At 45.0% G+C, this 10774-nt stretch overlaps 1 pseudogene across 1 annotated transcript; it reads left to right on the top strand.

Moving 5' to 3' along the window:
* The first annotated feature begins 7589 nt into the window (after positions 1-7589).
* LOC148874087 (flavonol synthase/flavanone 3-hydroxylase-like) lies at positions 7590-10774 on the top strand (annotated as a pseudogene). The gene is made up of 3 exons (XR_016095314.1): positions 7590-8091; positions 9167-9495; positions 10345-10774. The product of XR_016095314.1 is annotated as a flavonol synthase/flavanone 3-hydroxylase-like (transcript).

Raw genomic sequence — 10774 nt, 5'->3', positions numbered from 1 at the left:
GTCTCCCAGTACTTAGTAGGGGTAATTTTATGCTGTACACCGAGGTGAACAACATAGTAGGGTATATGCCAGACCTGTCTGCACCCAGTTTACTTAAGATCGGTTGTCCTTAACGGGTTCAACCTGTTGTATGCCGGGGCGGGCTATGCATCATAAGGTTTGTACCCTAGCTGCCTACCTTATGCATTACAAGTACTTAGCCTATGCCGATGAGGTGACTAGGTCTTATACGGTGTTGAGGTCTTTCGTTAGCTCGGCGTTTTAGCCCTTAGGCTGGGGGAGCGACTTATAGTCCACTCTCCTAGAGTTCACCCATGCCGAAGAGGCGACGGGGTCTTATAGTGCCGAGGTCCTTTGTTAGCTCGGCATTTTGGCCCTTAGGTTGGGGGAGCGACTTATAGTCCGCTCTCTTGGAGTTCACCCATGCGACTGGGTCTTATAGTGCCGAGGTCCTTTGTTAGCTCAGTGTTTTAGCCCTTAGGCTGGGGGAGCGACTTATAGTCCATTTAGCTCGGTAATTACAAGTAATATTGCCTTAGGTTGACAATATTCAATGCCCGAGGTATCTTCTTCCCTTCTAGGGTTTTGAGCTCATACGTTCCTTCCCCAAGCACCCACTTTACTCGGTAGGGTCCTTCCCAATTTGGCCCGAGCTTACCAACACCGGGCTTAGGTACCATGACTTTTTGAAGAACCAGGTCTCCGACGCGAAGGTTCCGCCTCTTGACCCTAGCATTATAGTACCGATCTAATTTCTACTAGTAGGTCGTGATCCTAATGTATGCGATGTCCTGTACCTTGTCAAGTAGGTCGAGGTTGGTGCGTAGCTCATCTTCGTTTGCTTCGTCATCGTACACTTCCAGACATAGCATGGGAACCTCGATCTCGACTGGGATGACTGCCTTGGGGCCGTAAGTGAGGTTGAAGGGGGTCTCACCTGTTGCGGTGGTTCGATAAGCCCATAGTACACTGGGCAGCTCGTCTACCCACAATCCCTTAACTCGGTCTAGGTGTGCCTTCAGTCCGCGGAGAATGGCTCTATTTGTGACCTCCGCTTGGCCATTCCCTTGAGGGTGCACCACTGAGGTAAAATTTTGTTGTATTCCCATATCTTTGCACTAGTTCTAGAATTTAATGTCATCGAGCTACTTGTCGTTATTGGAGATGAGTATTCGGGGTAGTCCGAAACAACAAACTATATTTTTCTAGAAGAAGGTTATGCACATTCCATGCTGTGATCGTTGCGAGAGGTTTGACCTCTACCCACTTAGTGAAATAATCAATTGCTACCACTAAGAACCTCCTCTGTCCGATCGCTGGTGAAAATGGTCTGAGTATATCGATCCCCCATTGTGCGAAGGGCCATGGGCTAGTGAGGTACTTTAGGTCGGCAGCGGGCTAGTGGTGGTTGTTGGCATGCTTCTGACATTTGTCACAATTTCTGATGAACTCAATCGCATCTGCCTTCAACGTTGGCCAATAATATTCCTGTCGTAGCACTTTATGGGCGAGGGTCCTACCCCCCAAGTGTCCGCCGCACAAGTCCTCATGAGTGTTGCAGAGCATGAGCTCGAATTTAGAGGGTTGTAAGCAGCGTAGATAAGGGAGCGTGTAAGATCTTCGGTACAGCCGTCCGTCTATTATGACGTATTTGGCTGCTTGGCGCTCTACACTTTTGGCAGCATCATGATCTGCAGGGAGGGTCCTGTGTAGCAGGTGGCTTGCGAGTGGGTCAATCCAGCCAGGCTCTTCTTGTATGACAGGAGTGACCTCCTCTACCCCCTGAGAATGCTAGGCCGAGGCAAGTTCTCTATGTACACGGTTCTCATGGTGTAGTCACTTGTGCTGGGTAATCGGGATAGGACATTAGCCTCGGCGTTCTTGGATCTCAAGATCTGCTTGATGAAGTAGGACTGGAAGTTGAGCAGGGCCTCTCTGACTTTGGCTAAGTACACGACCATGGTTGGCTCGCGAGCTTCGTATTCGCCAGTGACCTGGTTGACCATGAGCTGGGAGTCGCTGCAAATAACAATATGCTAAGCTTTCACTTCGCTTGCTAAGGCTAGCCCAGCTATCAACGCCTCGTACTCTACTTCATTGTTGGACGCAGCGAACTCGAAGCATAGCGCATACTCCAATTTCACACCATTTGGCCCATATAGAACGATTCTAGCCCCACTACCCAGCTGATTTGACGAGCCATCCACATGGAGGATCCAGGGCTCCTCATCCTCGGGCTCGACCAACTCAGGGACCTCGGTGCGGAAAGTGCATTCCACGACAAAGTCAGTTAAGGCTTGGGCCTTAATGGCAGTTCGTGGCTTATACTGGATGTCGTACTCGCTGATTTCGATGGCCCACTTTGTCAATCTACCGAAGACCTCGGGCTTGAGCAAGACTTGCCTCAGAGGCTTATTGGTGAGGAGGACGATTGTATGAGCTTGGAAGTACGGTCATAGTTTCCGAGCTGCAACAACTAGCGCGTACGCCAACTTTTCGATTTCAGGATACCTCGTCTCTACTTCCTACAACACTTTGCTAACATAGTAGATGGGCCATTGGACCTGATTTACTACTTTTGTCAGTACCGAGCTGATTACGTCGTCACACGCGGAGAAGTACAGCTCCAAAATGTCTCCCTCTTCGGTCCATTTGAAGTCTTTGCTTCTCTTAATTGCCTTAAAGAAAGGTAGGCAGTGATCTGCCGATTTAGACATGAAGCGGCTCAGAGCGGCTATTCGACCATTCAACATCTGAACCTCCTTCAATTTCCGGGGTGGTCTCACATCTAAGATGGCCTTAATTTTATCAGGGTTGGCCTCAATACCACGTCGGTTAACGATGTAACCTAGGAATTTACCCGAGGTGATACTGAAAATGCACTTGTTCGGGTTTAACTTCATATTAAACTTGCCCAAATAGTCGATTAATGATGTAACCTAGGAATTTACCCGAGGTGATACAAAAAATCGCTTGAAAATTGGGTTTTGGCAACCATTTCGTCTACATAACACTCTTCTTTTTTTCTGATCAAAGACTTAAATAGTCAATTTACAAGTCTCTGAAATGTTGCCTCGACATTTTTCAGTCCAAAGGGCATGACCTTGTAGCAGTACAGGTTGAGCTCGGTTATGAAGGCCATTTTTTCTTCATCAGCAGCGTCCATTCTGATCTGGTTGTAGCCCGATTAGGCGTCCAAGAAGCTCAACATCTCATGCCCTGAGGTCGGGTCCACCAAACGGTCAATCTTGGGGCAGTCCTTCCTGTAAGCTCGGTTCAGGTTAGTATAATCGAGGCACATGCGTCATTTACCGTTAGCCTTTTTTACCAAAACGGGGTTGGCTACCCAACTCGGGTAATGGACTTCCCTGATAAAATTGGTCGCGGGGAACTTCCCGACCTCCGCGTCAATTGCTCTCCAACGCTCCGGGGCTAGGTTGCGTTTCTTCTGTCTAACGGGCCTAACTACAGGATCAGTGTTCAATTTGTGAGTGATGACTTCGGAGTCTATGCCGGGCATCTCTGCTGCAAACCATGCAAAAACATCTAAATTTTTAAGTAGAAAGCTTAACAAATTGAGATCGTAGAGGCTCCTTGATTGAAGTGCCGATCTGGAGGGTCCGAGCTGGGTCCTCTGTTGAAGCAGGCACGGAAGCCGTCTCTTCTATAGGTGCAACTCACTCTTCACACTACTCCGCAGGTCGCTCCAGCTCGAGGTCGTTTGCCACCTTGGTTTTCCCTTTGAGGGCAGCAACATAACACTTGCGAGACTCGAGCTGATCGCCTCGCGCTACCCCAACTCCGAAGTCCATGGAGAACTTCATGGCCAAATAATAGGTGGAGACCACCGCTTGTAGAGCATGGGTGATGGGCCGACCTATTATGGCATTGTACAGGGAGGGAGTTGCGACCACCAAAAAATTGTGCTCGAGCCTCATTATGCTAGGCCAGGTTCTGACCTCCACTGATACGAGGACTCTCCCTAGGGGCTTGACTTCCTCTCCATTAAAGACCACCAAGGGAGTGTTCGCGGGCTTGAGATCGCTCTCCTGAAGTTGAAGCTTGTCGAAAGCGGGCTTGAAGAGTATGTCTGTATGCTAGGCCAGGTTCTGACCTCCACTGATACGAGGACTCTCCCTAGGGGCTTGACTTCCTCTCCATTGAAGACCACCAAGGGAGTGTTCGCGGGCTTGAGATCGCTCTCCTGAAGTTGAAGCTTGTCAAAAGCGGGCTTGAAGAGTATGTCTGCCGAACTGCCGGAGTCAACGAGGATACGCTTCACCTTGAAATCATTGATTCTTATCTTTACAACGAGCACGTCATCGTGGGGGTACTAGACTCCGCATGCGTCATCCTTGGTGAAGAAGATTGGTTCCTCTATTTTTGGCAGCTTTGGGGGATTCCACTCTTCTCTTTCGATCTCACGAGCCGAGGTCCTTGCTGCGGCCGAGGTGTAGCCTACGATGATTGACCCGCTGGTGATCATTTGGATCATTCCCCGAACTGGCCTTTCTTCGGGTGGCTGCCTCTATTTTATTATCATTTTGTACAAAATTTCTTAAGTACCCATGACGGATCAGTTCTTCTATCTCATTGCGGAGGTTTTTACAACTTTCGGTACTATGGGCGTGATCTTTATGAAAATGACAATACAAATTCTTATTTCTAACATTTGTGTCTCCTCTCAGCCGAGGTGGCCACTTCACATACAGTGCGTCCTTGATCTCCATGAGGATCTCATCTCGCTTCACGTTCAATGGTGTGTAGTTTGGCCTTTTGGCTGGAGGAGCTCGGAAAGACTGTCTGGCCTTCCTCCCCAAGCTGGTTCTTTCTTCTTCTTGTTGTCCCCGTGGGTTGTGGACTCACCTTCTCTTTTCCTCTTTTCAGGCGGGTTCTCGCTCTTCTAGTTCATCTCTTCCTCCATTTCGATGAACTGGTCCACGAGCTTGAGGAATTCAGTTACATCCTTAGGTCTATTGACAACCACATGCCACTTGAAGTCCTTGTGCGTTATGCCTCTCTTGGCTGCTGTGAGCCTCATCGCAGGGTCCAAGTCAAGTATCTGCAGACATGCATCATTGAATCTCTTGATGTAGCTGCGGATGGACTTCCCTTCCCTCTGGACTATGCTGAGGAGGCTTTCTTGTGTCCTCAGTCATCTCTTGTTGGAGACAAAGTGCGAAGTGAAAATCTGCACAAACTGCACCCAACTCTTGATCATTCCAGGCGTGAGGTTCATATACCATGTGCGAACTACTCCTTTGAATGTGGTGGAGAAGGCTACGTACATGCAGGACTCGCTTGCCCCGGCTAAGTGCATCTACGATTGAAAGACATCTACGTGATCATTCGGGTTGAATGATCCATCGTACTTGTCTAGGGGAGGTACCTTGAAGTCTTTGGGCATTGGGATGGCCAAGAGTTCGGGAGCTAGAGGAGATGGTACATAAAAGAGCGGAGTGGCCTTCACCGCTCCCGAGATCGCCTCTTCTTTGGGGAGTTCAGGTAGGCGCTGGGCTGTAGCTCAATGAGCTCTGCGGCGTCTCTACTGCTTCTTTGTTGGATCTGCATTGGTGTTGTTGGCCTCTGTGTTGTCAGGGACAGTAAGCCTAGGGAGGGGCTCAAACTACTGCTGATGGTTGTGGACTAAAGGGCCTTGTCTATAATCCGCAGCCAGGACCTCGAACTAGTTCTCGACGAGCAGGATCTTGAACTGTGAAGGCCGATGTGATGCGGGCCTGGATGGCTGAGTGTCCCCCGACCTGACAACATGTTGCTAGGTGGGGGGAGTGGCTTGCCTATCCTTCTTGCCGTGGGATGAGGCCTGACTCCTAAGGGGGTTTTGAGTCTGGAAGGTCTCTCCCCGGCGAGGAGGTTGCTCATTGCGACAGCGGGGCTTGGTCTGTTGCGCAGTGGGGTATCGAGGAGGAACTTGTTGCTGGTTCTGGGGCAGTAATGGAAAATGCTGTTGGTACTGGTGCTGATAGACTTGGTGCAACACTTACTAATGATACAACTGAAACAATTGAAACTGTTGCATTTGAGTCTACATAGCTCGCATGTAGTGCACTAGATCTTCAAGCTGGTTTTGGCCTATCACCAGAGGAACAACGAAGTGTTCAGCAAAAGTTGCTCCTACCCTGGAGGGGAGTGGAGGGCTCACAGGTGTCATTATCTGAGGCACATTTAGAGTAGGAACTCCGTCCGCAGAGAGGGGGATGGTGAACTGTCCAAAACATAATGCTGGGACCTGAAGTTGCTCCCTGACGACATTCATTTCAGCGCTGCATCCGGCATTGCTGGAGGAAGCCATGGAACTGAAGTTGCTAAGTTTGGTGGAAGGATGCTTTTCGAAGCATTTCCCACAGGCGGGGCCAATTGATGGTGTGCGACCTGGTCACTCCTAACTGGCAGCGGTTGCGCTCCTACCTAGCAATGAACGAGATAACTGTGAAGAAAAAGAAGGATCCCCAGGGAGCTCTCCCGGCGGGAATACTCCGATGCTTAAGTTAGTAGCAGGAAGACAGTTGCAGAGCAGAGCAAGAATGAAAGGGATAGAGACACAAGTTACCTTTGCTCTTGGGGGTTGGAGCTCTTATATACTGATTTCCTGACAAATCCGGTATAACCACCTCTAATTCTCTACCGTAGCCGTTACTTGCTAGGGTTGAGCTGGTGGGCGTGGGTAACCGTAGCAAAGTACGACCCTGCCAGACAAGGGACACCTCTCAAGGTTGGCAGGCACGATGCTGCCTGGCGAGAGACGTGGGCGTTGTCTCTAGATTTGGCAGGTACGGTTGTCAGGCAGGAGATCTTCCTGTGATATGTTGAGCTGCTCTATCCTGAGCTACCTTGTACAGAGCTACCCTGTGCCGAGGTGCTTCTACCCGAGGTGGCCTACTTGAGTTTGGTCGGGCAAGTTTATCCTTAGGAGGCTGCCGAGCTCAACCCGAAGTGCCTTGAATTTAGGAGATTCCCGTCCTAGGAGAATCTTAGCACGGGCGCTTCCTACTTGGGAGAATCTTAGCTCGGAATAATCGTAGTGTCATCTCATAGCGAACTGCCACGCTAGATCTTGACGAACTGGTCGCGTAGAGTTGTCACTTATGCCGAGTCACGTCCATATGTCCTCTTATGATGAGGTCGGGCCAAATCACCCTCTAGGAGATTTCTGCAATTTACCCAGAATATCATTATCAAGGGCAAACCAGACCGGGTTCAACTGAATGGAGATCTACCCTTTCTAGTTCGGCAGTTCCCATATATGAACTGATCTATCCTTTCTAGTTCGGCAGTTTCCATATATGAACTGTCTACAATATATCAAAACCCTATTATTTTGGTCAAAACTATGGTTGAACCGTTGAACAATTTAAGCTGTTTGATTGATATATTCTTACAGAATTTTCTTATTTTTAATTGTTATCTATTTATTTATGATGTTATAAACAAACAATGATACAGTAATGGAACCATTTTTATCTAGGTGACAGTCATTCGTTTAACCAACTGGGTAGGTGACGGTCATTCTAATCACGTTTTGGTTGGTACACCTAATCGTTCAACCCCAAAATTCGAATTCATTTCCAAGCAATAGCTAACTGCTCCTTTCTTTGGCACAAGCATGGAGATGGAAGTAGGGAGAGTGCAAACCTTGGTATCTGGTGGAGGTCTCAGGGAGCTGCCGGCGAGGTTCATCCGTCCGGCGAATGAGAGACCGGAAAACAGCAAAGCCATTGAAGGTATATCAGTACCAGTAGTCTCTCTCTTGCAACCAGCCGAAGTCTTAATGAATGAGATCTCAAGGGCATGTAGAGAGTGGGGATTCTTTCTTCTCACTGACCATGGCATCTCTCCTTCATTGATTCATCATCTCCAAGATGTTGGTAAGGAGTTTTTTGAGCTCCCACAAGAAGAGAAAGAGAGATATGCCAATAATCCTTCTTCAGGTAAGGTTGAAGGTTATGGATCGCAGATAATTGGGGGTAAAAGTGATCGGAGTTCTGACTGGATAGACTACTTTTTCCATCTCATATGGCCTCCTTCTAAGCTCAACTTTGCAACATGGCCTTCAAGGCCTCCTTCTTACAGGTGGGTACATTCATTAAATGACATCAAAAGCATGTATTTGTCCATCTTTCTCAGCTGGAATATCAATGACTAGGCCTTCTTAAAGAGAAGGCTTGTTTTTGAGCTTTTCTAATTTGTTTTCAACTCAACATCTAATAATAGTAGTTTGTACATTTAATTGTCTTGCTTCAACTTTTCTTAGTGAATCCTCAATAATTATTTTAGGGGCGTTTGATATTCTGGTCTTTAGGCCGTCTTTGGTTGCAGTACAAATGCATAGGAATGCAAATGAAAAGAATACTAGTTCTGGTTTAATTTTTTTTGGGTTTTACTTCATTCTGTTTCAGGTCTTATTTTATTTCATTTGTACTGCAACCAAATAAAGTAAGGTAAAATTTAAAGCAGAAATAAATCAGAATTTTCAACCAAATCATTTGCACTCTCATAGTTTTGCATCAGTGCAAATTTATTTGCATTGCAACCAAACCAAACACAGCCTTATAATTATTTTTCACTGCAGATATACCAATTTTTCACTGTTGTGTATAATTATTTTTATAGTAGATTTTTACTTCTCTTTTGCTAGTGGACATAGGCTATAAGTTGAGCCACGTAAATTTATATGTACCTTGTTCTCTTTCTTCTCTGTATTTTTTTTTTCTTTTCTTTTATTTTTTGTGACATTTGAATTTGTGTTTTTGGGTTTTACGCAACATACACTTTGTATATGCTTATTTGTAACCATGATTTGCGCTCCTACTTGAAACAAAGTCTACTTTTTGTCTCATTTTCACTCACTAGCAGTGTAAATTTTACATTTACATGGCCTTCCAACTATCTCCATTCTCTTGCATATATACCACACCACTTTACAACAAACAAAACAAGATTAAATCTGAAGCAGAAGGAAATCAGAATTTACATGCACTCAATCTATTTGCACTCCTATGCATTTACACCAGTGTAAATTTGTAGTCAAATACGATTTTATTTTCTTGCTGACGAATATATACAAATTTTTTAAGATCATAGGAACATATTTTGCTTGAAAATATCCTTCTGCAGAATGTTACTTATGTTACATTAAATAATGCAGAGAGGTGACTGAAGAATACACAAAAGAAGTTTTGAAACTAACTGATAAGCTTCTAGAGTTGCTTTCCCAAGGGCTAGGTTTGAAAAGGGAGACACTGAAGTCTATGTTGGGTGGTGAAGACATAGAGTTTCGAATTAAGATAAATTTGTACCCACCGTGCCCACAGCCTGAACTGACCTTAGGACTGGAACCCCCATACAGATGTGGGTGCTCTCACCATTCTTGTCTCTAACGAGGTTCCAGGTCTTCAAGTGTGGAAAGATGGTCACTGGGTCGCAATCGAGTATATACCTGATGCTCTTATCGTCAATGTAGGCGATCAGATCGAGGTTGAATTCTTGATTTCCCCTTTTGCCACTTCTTTGCTTAATGTTCTCATCATTAAATTCGAATGCTAATCCTACTCTTGCAAGTATTGTTAGAGATCAAATGGGTCATAAGTATTGTGGGATTATGGGTTAAAAATTGACCCATTTGGATGAATGGAACCACTGATAAATAGATTTTTTCTTTGTAATTAGGGAAAATTGTCGATCAGTATCTGTACTTTGGATCGAGTGTCAATTTGGTCTTCAAAATTTAAAATGCGAAATTCAGTACCCAAATTTTCATAATGTGACAATCCAGTATCTGTCATTAATCAGTTGTTATGTGACATTTGAAAAGTCAAAAATGTCCTAATAATACAATCTAATTCTCTTTATCAAGCATACAAGCATTGACAATAAAATGAACAGTCCCAAATTCTAAATTCTTCTAAACAGTCACCAACTTTTTTGAATAGAAGAGACTAAGATTTGAGACTGTTGAATTTTTTGTCAATGTTTGGATGGTTCAGAAAGAGAATTAGTTGTCATTTAAAGGACAATTTTGACTTTTCAAATGTCATTGAATGGTTGATTAATGAACTAGTTAACTGCAGATATGGGATTGCCACATTTTAAAAGTATAGGTACTAAATTGTCACATTTTAAAAATTCAGGTATTGAATTGTTCTATTTTAAAGTTTGGGATCAAATTTTCACTCGAACCAAGTATAGGGTACTCATTAGGGAGATGCAAAATGAAAAGCCCATGAGTTATTTGGGTCCTGAAAGCAATGATAGATGCACTCAAGGCACAGAAATGACTACCTACCATGTTTGGCTGATACGTCTTTTCTACTACTATATTTATAGATACTGAGCAATGGAGAATATAAAAGCATTCTGCATAGGAGCGTGGTGAACAAGGAAAGGACACGCATGTCATGGAGCGTTTTTTCAGCACCACCACTGGATGCGACAATTGGGCCCCCTTTCATCACTTGTGAAGGGTGATAATCCACCCAAATGCTCCACCAAAACATACAAGGAGTATTTCACTTGGACAATTAGTTTGCCACAGTTCATTTAGGTTTTTTTTTTTATGGTTGACATGTTCTATGAGTAATCTCTCTTTCCAAGGAATGTAATATATTTGATTGTTTGTAGTTTCATTGAAGTTTCTGCTTTACATAGATGGTGTTTAGTATTCATGTAATTTTTCGAAGAAACGGTGCCAGTTCGATCAGTATTGTAGATGCGTTGAACAAAAAAAAATATCAATTTTGACGTTTTTCATTTTCAA

The sequence above is a fragment of the Nelumbo lutea genome, chromosome 1 (genome assembly GCF_056320005.1).
Source record: "Nelumbo lutea isolate HS-2025 chromosome 1, American lotus-T2T, whole genome shotgun sequence".
Lineage (NCBI taxonomy): Eukaryota > Viridiplantae > Streptophyta > Magnoliopsida > Proteales > Nelumbonaceae > Nelumbo > Nelumbo lutea.
This window is presented reverse-complemented; position numbering and strand designations above follow the sequence as displayed.